The sequence below is a fragment of the Chrysochloris asiatica genome, unplaced genomic scaffold, assembly GCF_000296735.1.
Source record: "Chrysochloris asiatica unplaced genomic scaffold, ChrAsi1.0 scaffold00189, whole genome shotgun sequence".
NCBI classification, from domain to species: Eukaryota; Metazoa; Chordata; class Mammalia; order Afrosoricida; family Chrysochloridae; genus Chrysochloris; species Chrysochloris asiatica.
The window spans coordinates 3,631,544-3,642,234 of record NW_006408707.1 but is presented as its reverse complement, the minus strand read 5'-3'; positions in this window follow the sequence as shown (position 1 = coordinate 3,642,234).

The window sequence follows — 10,691 nt, the reverse complement described above, 5'->3', positions numbered from 1 at the left end:
ATATTTTCCAACTACTGATTCTTCCTCTTTTCTCCCAACCTTTGCATTCCAATAACCATTAATGAGCAATACATCTTGATTGCATGTTTGATTAATTTCAGATTGAAGAAGTTGGTAGAAATCTTCTATTTTTTCCTCACTGGCTTTAGTGGTTGTTGCATAAATTTGATTAATAATGGTATTAGCTGGGCTTCCCTGTAGGCGCATTGATAGTATCCCATCACAGACAGCGTTGTACCTCATTATTGATCTGGATATGTTCTTTTTGATGATGACTGCAACAGCATTCCTTTTCAATTTGTCATTCCCAGCATAGTAAACTATATGATTGTCAGATTCAAAATGGCTAATACCAGTCCATTTCGGCTCACTAATGCCTAAGATATCGATATTTATATGTTCCATTTCATTTTCGACAACTTCCAATCTTCCCAGATTCAATCTTCATACATTCCATGTTCCGATTTTCAATCGATGTTTACAGCTGCTTCTCTTAATTTTGAGTTGTGCCCCATCAGCAAATGAAGGTCCCGTGGGTTTTTCTTCTACTACCTTTACTCCATTCGCATTATCACGGTCAACTCTGTGTTGAAGTGAATAGCTGGGTCAAAAATATGCTCATGTATCAATTTTACTGAACAATACCAACTAGCTCATCCAAAAGCCAATAATAAGCTGCATTTGACATGGATGTATTAATTGACAAAGCAATATGTACTTTTTTTGCCATAAAAGGGAGTGAGTGATATTAAAAAGATTTTTGCTTCATTTCTTATTTCATTCCATCATATACTTACTGAACACCTAGACACCAAATGCAAAACAAGTCTATCACTTTCCTCATGATCATCCTAAATGAAAAAAAAACAAACAAACAAGTTTTGTTGTATCTGAGAATCTTTCAATGATTCTCAATTCCTCCAGGGGAGCATTTGAGAATAATTTGATTTATAAGGAATGGATGTTATCGAATGATTAATTTGCAGACTACATGATTTCTCCAATTCACAGAACCATTGTTATATTAAAATCTATTATTGTCAGGCGTATACTACCTTGTTCAGGTGTGTTGGGAAAGAAAAAAAAGTTAAGAACCAATGTAGCAGACATAAATCCATCTAAAAAAACTCATTACAAGTTATTTTATGATTTAAAAAACTGAAATGCATGGAGCATAGTGCCTGGTGTTTGGTTAAGCATTCAACGTATTTAATATATTAAGCTGACATGAGTGAGACCAACAGACACAGGCAAAGGATACAAGTTCTAATGAGAGAGGTAAGGAGCTAAAACTTGATTTGCATACAGACAATCAAAGATAGGTTATCAGCAGCATATTTCAGCTTGGAGGGGGAGAGCATTTCTTTCCCAGAAATCAGATGGCTTTTTTTTCCTGTTTACATTAGTATATCATTACTTTAAGATTGTTTAATATATTTAACTAACTAATAAGTCTTTCTGAAATGAAAAACTTTTAAACAGTTTGACAAATGTGATCCAATCAGTAGTGTATCATTTCAACTATGCATAACAGTTTTTATAATATTGAAGTTTAAAAAGTAGCATCACCAGAATTCAATAAAGAAAATCTGTGGAATCAACATATTGTTTTAATGCACAAAGACTGATCATATCATATAAAACTATTTTGGATTTTATTTTTAACTGACACAGAAAAGAAAATGCTTTTATTAATTGTGGAAAGAACTTTTTGAATAGGGAATGCATTGACTTTTAAATTACTGGCCTTATCTTGCTCTTTTATGTATGCTCAGAATAGTGACAGCATTTTCAACAATATTCCAAAAGCCATTTAGCTTACAAAGTGGAATTGTTATGATACGGTACACTTAATGCATTTCTTCTTCATAGCATCTTATTTCATAAAAATCAATTGGATTTTATGCCTTGCATAGAAGGTCCTTCTTCCATAGTGAAGTTAGAGTTATTATGGGTAAGCTGGCTAGATATCATCAAATGCACTGGATCCTTTCTATGGTATTTATTGTTGTGCAGAATGCAGTGTAAGACACTCCACCACACTATAATATGTAGCTTTTTTCTCTAGTGCAACCATTGTAGAAATTCTTTATAGGAAACTATTCATTTTACAAAAGTAGCCAAGAGGTTTTTCCAAAGATGTATGTATGCAACAAAAATTTTTCCCCCAATACAAGTTTACCATGCATCCAGCATAGTGTCTTTCCTATAATAAGCATTCCACAGATAGTTGTTGAATAAATGGATATAACACAGTTCTCTAACAAATGCAATAATGGCACAACAGCAATACACTAACAGACATAGTTAAAGGATCTAAGCTTCACTGGGAGATAAGGAGATAATGTTGGATTTGCATACAGTAAAATAATCAGAGCTACAGGACCATATTTCAAGTTGGATGGGCAAACATCTGTGCCCTTTATGAGTCCAATTGCCAATGAGATATGAAATTAGAATGAATATTCCATCTGGTCCTTCTGAAAAGCTTTCTGCCTTCCATTCTCAGGGGGTTTTACACCTCCTGGCTCCTTTCAACCATCCTAGAAACCAGGCTATATGACTGCTTGTTCACTAAATTTAAGTGACTGGTAACAACCAAAGTGCATTCCTGATCATTTACTGAATAAAAGATTCAAAAGACATTTTCTTCAATTTACCATCTCCCACTGAGGCCTATTCCTGCAGGATGAACATGATGAATTCAAAAAATGGAACTTTAGTAAAGCTTCAGTGCATGCCATTTTACTTTAAATTTCTGTTAAGTGCTGTTGAATTGGTTCTGACTCAGAGCGACCCTCTATAGGGTTTCCGAGGCTTTAAATCTTTGTTTAAGCAGACTGCCTCATCTTTCTCTCAGATAAGTTGGTAGGCTTGAACTATAGACCTGGTGGTTCACAGTCCAGCATTTATCATATGGAGTCACCTTGTTGTACCAAAGTAAGCTACTTAAATACCCATAGAAGTAAACATATTGTAAAGGTTTTTTGCCAACCCTCAAATAAACCAATTAATGGCCATTGAATCACTTATGACTCATAGTAACTTTATGTTGTTGTTGGGTGCTATTAAGTCAGTTTCAGTTCATAGTAACACTACTCACAAAAGAATGAAACCATGTCCCGTCCTGCACCGTACTCAAAATTGTCATGTTTGAGCCCACTGTTTTTGCCACTATGTTGATTCATCTCATTGGGAGCTTCTTATTTTTGGAAACACTCCATTTTACCCAGCATGCTGTCCTTCTCCAGGGACTGGCCTCTGCTGATGTGTCTAAAGCATGAGAAATGAAGGTTTGCCATCCTCACTTTTAAGGAGAATTCTGGCTGTACTTCTTCCAAAACAGATTTGTTTGCTTTTCTGGCAGTCAATATTCTTTTCTGGTATTAACAATATTCTTTGCCAACACCATAATTTAAATGCACCAATTCTTCTACCTTTATTCATTGACCAACCTTCATATGTATATATGGCAGTAGAAAACACTAAGGTTTGGGTCATTCACATCTTAGTCCTCACACTAACATCTGTGCTCTTTAATACTTTGACTTCTTGATGAATTCTTCCATAAATTTTGTTGTGGATATAAGAAAAATGAAGTTTTTGATAATTCCAATCTTCTCCATTTCTCATGATATTATTTACTGTTCCAGGTGTTGGAATTTTTATTTTCTTTACATTGTGGTGAAATCCATATTGAAGATTGTAGTCTTTCATTTTCTCAGTAAGTATTTCAAGTCAGCTTCATTTGCAGCAAGTGAGGTTGTGTCATCTGTATGTCACAGGTTATTGATGAGTCTTCCTCCAATCTTAATGCCATATTTTTATCCATATAATCCATCTTCTAAGATTATTTTCTCAGCATACAGATTGAATCAGCATGGTGAAAGGATACATATCTTTCCTGTTTTTAAACTATTCAGTATCCCCTTGTTCGGTTTGAATGACTGCTTCTGTGCCTTTGTGCATGTTCTGCATGAACACAATGAAGTGTTAGGGAATATCCATTCTTCACAATATATTCTATAGTTTGTCAGGATCATTATCTACTCAGTTGAAATCCTTTTACGTAGTCAATAAAGCACACTAGTAAATATATTTCTGGTATTCTTTGCTTTCTTTCAAGCTCCATCTTAAATCAGGAATGATAGCCTTAGTTCCACGTCCTTTCTGAATCTAACATGAATTTCTGGCAGCTCCCTGCCGATGTACCGCAACAAATTATTTTTAACTATCTTCAGCAAAATTTTACTTGCATGTGATACCAATTGTATTGCTCAATAATTTCTACATTTCGTTGCGACCCCTCTCTTTGTAATTAGCACAAATATTCATCTCTTTTCATTTAGCTTCCAAATTTCCTGGCATAGGTGAATGAGAGCCTCCAGTACTGCATCAGTCTGTTGGAATAGTCAAACAGCATTTTCAAGGCTATAAATCCTTACAAAAGCAGATTGTCTCATTCCTCTCCCTTAGAAAAAAATGTGGAGACCACTGATCTTTTGATTGTTGTCATTGCTGTTAAGTGCCGTCGAGTCGATTCCAACCCATAGCAACCCTGTATAGGATTTCCAAGGAGCAGCTGGTGAGCTTGAACCACCAACCTTACAGTTCAAATGACTTTGCAGTCTGATGCATTAACCCACAGCACCACACCAGGACTCCATTAGCAATGGCTAAAAGAAAAGAGAATATTATATGTGAGAAACAACTTCTATGACAAATGTAATCCTCACAACTAGATCAATAAGCACCATCACAATAAATGAAAAAATGATTGAAGTTGGCAAAGCCTTCATTTTACTTGGATTCACAAGCAAAGCCAATGAAAGCAGTAGCTAAGATTTCAAACAATGTATTGCATAGGGTAAATTCACTGCAAAAGATTTCCTTATAGTCTTAAAAAACAAAGCTGCTACTTAGAAGATTAAGGTGCATCTAACCCAAGCCATGGTATTTTCAGTCACCTCAGATGCATGTAAAAAATGAATGATTAATAAGGAATACTCATGAAGAACTTTTTAAATTATGATGCTGGTTAAGAATATTGAACATACCATGCATTGACAGAAGAACAAATAAATCTGTCTTAGAAGAGAAGTACAACCAGGATTCTACTTAAAAGTGAGGATGGCAAGACTTCATCTCATGTACTTTGAACATGTTATTGTTTTGTCTCAATTTACCTAGATGACCATTCAAGACTCTCAGGATCAGCAAGGAAGCCTTTATTAGCTGGCCAGTGACTACAGCCTCCCTAAAAGTGGGGAAAACTGCAGCCCCGACCCAGTTTTTCAGAGTATTTATACATAGGCAGTCTGACATTATCTTGCACAAACCAAGGGTATGATGTATGCATGAGCTGTTAGGGTGGGGTTAGGAGTACATCAGCTGGGACAGTTACTTCTCAAGATTAACTTGGGGCTAGGGGTACATCTGCTGGAACAGTTAGTTTTCAAGATTAACTTTGGCCGGCTGTTCTCAAGGTTAGCCTTGGCCACTGGCCACAGCATCCTGTGAGTCAGGTGGGCCCACTCAGATGTGAGAAATTTGCATAAGCAGTGCTACAGTAGCCAAGTTTAGTCAGAGTTAAGGGGGAAGGGGGTTTCTGCATCCAGGGGAGTTGTTGATGCTAACAATTTTCCCACTTCACCCTGATCCTTTCTTAAAAATTAGTTACTATAGGGTAATTGGGTCTTACATTATCAAGAGGATAAACGTTCCTTGAAAACACAGCTTCTTGGAAACCCTACATAGTGTCACTATGTGTCAGTACTGAGTCGCGGATACATAACAACATTGTTAGGGCCAGTCCTAGGAGAAGCATATCATGCTAGGGAGAATAGAGGGTAAGAGATTAAAAGAAATCCCTTTAATGACATCATGCTTGGTAAGGTGGAGGGCCAGTGATAAAAAGGAAGCTCCTCAGTGACTTAAACAATAGGTTCAAACTGTGAAGATGGAGCATGGCCTGACATTTTTTTGTTCTGTTGCACATGGCATGGCTGTATCATGTTTGAGCCCATTGTTGTAGCAAATATGTCAATTCATCTTGGAAGGTCTTAAGGATATTAACCTTCTTATGAGGTATTCCTTTATAGCTTATTGTAGATATTAGCTTCATTTCCAGTGTTTTTCTGTAAAGATGAATTCAAAGATTAACCCATCTCCCTCTGTATATATCCAGACTCGTGCTGTGGTGCTGTGGGTTAATACACTGGACTGCAAAGTCAGTTTGAACAGCAAAGTCAGCAGTTCAAACTCACCAGCTACTTCTTGGAAACCCTACATAGGCCCTTAACAACAATAACAACAATAGATATTTTTATTTCAATATTTCACTGTACCAGTTTCCCAACAGTGGGGTTGTTAAATTAAAATATAGACTGGCAGACAGATGGGTAGATAGAACTAAAGAGAAAAATTTGATAAACATCTACAAAGTGTTATCCAAAAGTGCTAATGAGACTCTTGCACACAAATGAACCCTAAATCAGGGTTGTAGCCTTTCACCATATTTATTCCATTTGTATGCTGAACAAATAATTTGATAAAGCGATTACATGAAGAAGAATGTAGCATCAGGATTGGAGGAAGATTCATTAACAACTTGCTATGTGAAAATTATACAAACTTACTTCCTAGAATTGAAGAGGACTTCACAATTGGACAAGTTAATACCATCATGATAAATGAAGAAAAGACTGAAGTTTTCAACAAATTCATTTTGCTTTAATCCACAACCAACACTCATGGAAGCAGCAGTCAAGAAAACAAAAGACACATCGCCTTAGGCAAATGTATTGCAAAAGACCCCTTTAAAGGGGGGAGTAGTTAATCTTGCATTCCAGGAACAGACCACCCTAAGATCATCAAGTTGAGAAGAGCATGAGCAGCTCTGTGGGAGAAAGATGAGGCTTTCTGCTCCTGTAAAGATTGACAGCCTCAGAAACCCTGTACAGGTTCGCTATGAGTCAGACTCGACTCCACAGCACATAACAACAACAACAACAAATCCAGAGAAGCAGCAACACCAGAGATGGAAGCAGATATGACGACATGGAGAGATAGAGCAGCTGAGGACTTTAGACTCGTGGAAAAAGAAAGACTGTGTGTTTGTGGCCAGGAGACAGGCTTGCAGAATGTGCCCTTTGGTTGTTTAAATGATTATATGTTTCTGAGTGTTTTCGTGTACATCCCAAGAAACAAAACAAAACAAAAAACCAGAAGAAATAGAAGCAAATACTGTTGAAGGATGATGCCGGAGGGGATTATAATCATTGCAATGAAATGATGAGTGTAAAACCAATGTTTTCCCATGTAAATTATCACTCGAGTCACAATAAAAATTTTAACAACAACAACAACAAAGACCCCTTTAAAGTGTTGAAAAGCAAAGATATCATTTTGAAGACTAAGGTGTGCCTGACCCAAGCCATGAAATTTTCAAAAACCCCACATGCATGTGAAAGGTAGGCAGTGAATAAGGAAGACCAAATAAGAATTGATGCTTTTGAGTAAGGGTGTTGGAGAAGAATATTAAAAGTTCCATGTACTACCAGAAAAACAAACAAATCTTGCTAAAAGTACAGCCAGAATGTCCTTAGAAGTCAGGATGCAACACTGCATCTCCATAATTTGGGCATATTTTCAAGAAGGACCACTCCCTGGAGAAGTATATAGTGAAGTAGCAGTGGGCTTAAAAGTAACAATTATGTGAGGATAGATCAGGACCTGGCAGTGTTTCATTCTGCTGTGCTTACGGTCACTATGACTTAAAATCAAATTGACAATACCTAACAAAACCAACAAGCTGTCCAAAATGACTAAAAGTTTTCCAGTGTTTATGAACATACTCTTTACCTATGTCACTCATTGAAAAGTAGTCACTGCTTATTTTTTTCTTTTCTTTGTCAACTGATGAATATAAAGCACCAGCCCATTATCAAATATGTCTTAATATTGGTGATTATAATATAGATTATCATATATACAAGTAAGCTATTTATCTTGGTCTCCTAAAATTGTTGTTTAACATATTTTATAGCTTATAAATCTACCACCCATCTGTCAGTTTGTCATACTGTGATGGCTTAAATATTGCTGTGATGCTTGAAGCTATGTCACCAGAGTTTTAAATACCAGAGTTTTCAGACTAAGACACACTAGAAAGTAGAGAGAGATTATTTCCGAATGTTTAGTCACTGAAGACCTTATGAATAACACCACAATGGTGTCAAATATAGTGCTAACTTCTTCAGTCTGAAATTTAATAAATATGCAATCAAGATGCCTTGAAAATTGCTGGTGATTACAATTAGGAGGCTGGAAATAAAGAGGTAGAATCAGTAAATTGAAAATACGATATTGGTAATAGAACAATGCTAAAGATAGCATGACAGAATTTTGCAAGACCAATGATTGATACATTGCAAATACCTTTTTTAAACAACATAAAAGGCCATCATACACTTGTTCATCACCAGGTGGGATATACAAAAATCAAATTGACTACATCTGTGGGAAAAGAAAGCATAAAAATGAAAAATGAGACCTGTGGCCAACTGTCAAATACACCATCAATTGCTCATATGCAAGTTTTGGTTGAAGCTGAAGACAATGAAAAAAATCCATGAGAACCAAAATAAGACCTTTAACATATCTTACTTGAATTTAAAGAATATCTCAAGAACAGATTTGTTGGTAGACCAGAAGAGTTCTGTGATAAAATCAAAAGTATCATATCAGCAGAATGCAAAGGATTACTTTAAAGACTAGAAAGAAAGAAAATATCAAAACGGATGTTGGAAGAGACTCTGAAACTCTCTAGCATAGAGATTCTAAAAAAACTTACAGAAATGAGGAAGTAAAATTTCTGAACAGAAAATTTCAAGGGACAACTCAAGAAGACAAAGTTAAGTATTATAATGAAATGTGCAAAGACCTGGAGTTAGAAAATCAAAAGGAAAGAACATACTCAGCATTTCTCCAGCTGAAAGAATTTCAGAAAAAATTCAAGCCTCAACTGGAAATATTGAAGGATTCTATGGGGAAAATGGAGTGCTGGTGTGGCGTTGTGGGTTAATGTGTTGGTGTGCAAGATTGGTTTGAACTGAAAGGTCAGCAGTTCAAGCTCACCAGCCATTCCTAGGAAACCCTATACAAGGTTGCTATGAGGCAGAACTAACTCGATGGCACTTAAAACAACAACAAAGTGGGAAAAATGGAATCCTAGTGTGGAGCTGTAGGGTAAGCACTGAACTGCAAGGTCTTTTGAATCCCAAGATTGGCAATTCAAATTCACCAGTAGCTACTGGGAACCCTATAAAGGATTACTATGAGTTAGAATCGACTAGATGGTACTTAACAACTACAACAAGGGCAAAGTATTGAATGATGCAGAAAGCATCAAAAGAAGATGGAAGGAATACACAGAGTCACTGGACCAAAAGAAATGAACAATGTTTAAGAGATAGCATAGGATCAAGTGCCAATGATATGGAAGGAAGAAGTCCAAGGTACAATGAAGGCATTGGCAAAAAATAAGGTTACAGGAATTGACATAACACATATTGAAATTTTTCAACAAACTGATGCAGCACTGGAGGCATTCAGTGGACTATACCAATAAATTTGGAAGACAGTTACCTAGCCAACTGATAAGAAGCGATCCATATTTGTGACCATTCCTAACAAAGGTGACACAACTGAATGCAGAAATCATCGAAGAATACCTTCAAAACTACACGTAAGTAAAATTTTGCTGAAAATAATTTTTAAGTGGTTGCTATGGTATATCAAAGGAGCTCTGGTAGCGTAGTGGTTACGAATCGGGCTGTGAACAGGAAGGTCAGCAGTTCAAAACTACCAGCTGTTCCGCGGGAGAAAGATGAGGCGATCTGCTCCCGTAAAGATTTACAGCCTCGGAAACCCTATTCAGGGTCACTATGGGTCGGAACCGACTCGATGGCACTTAACAACAACAACAACATGGTATATCAACAGGGAACTAATAGATACTCAAGCTGGATTCAGAAGAGGTCATGGAAAGAGGGATATCATTGCAAACATCAATGGATGGATCTTGGCTGAAAGCAGAGAATACTAGAAAGATGTTTCACTGTGCTTTATTGACTATGCAAAGGCTTTTGACTGTGTTGATCATGACAAGTTACACATAACATTGTGAAGGAAGGGCATTCATGAAGAACTTATACGTAGATCAAGAGACAGTCATTCAAACAGAACAAAGAGAGACTGAATGGTTTAATATCAGGAAAGTTATGCACCAAGGCTATATTCTTTCACAATATTTATTCATCTGTATTCTGAACAAATACTCTAAGAAGTTAGATAAATAAAGAAAAACTTGCATCAGGATTTGAGAAGGCTCATTAACAACCTGTAATATGTAGATGATACAACCTTTCTTGCTGGAAGCGAAGAGGTCTTAAAATGTTTTCTTTATGTTGATTATTGCACCTCAGTGTAACGAAAAAAAACATTCTTACAAATAGAGCAATGAATAATATGATAAATGGAGAAAAGACTGAAGCTGTCAGACTTAGCTTTGCTTATATCTACATTCTACACTCTTGGAAGTAGCTGTCAAGAAATCAAATGGCATAGTGCAGTAGGTAAATATGCTGCACAAGAGCTCTCTAAAGTGTTCAAGATCAAAGATATCTGTT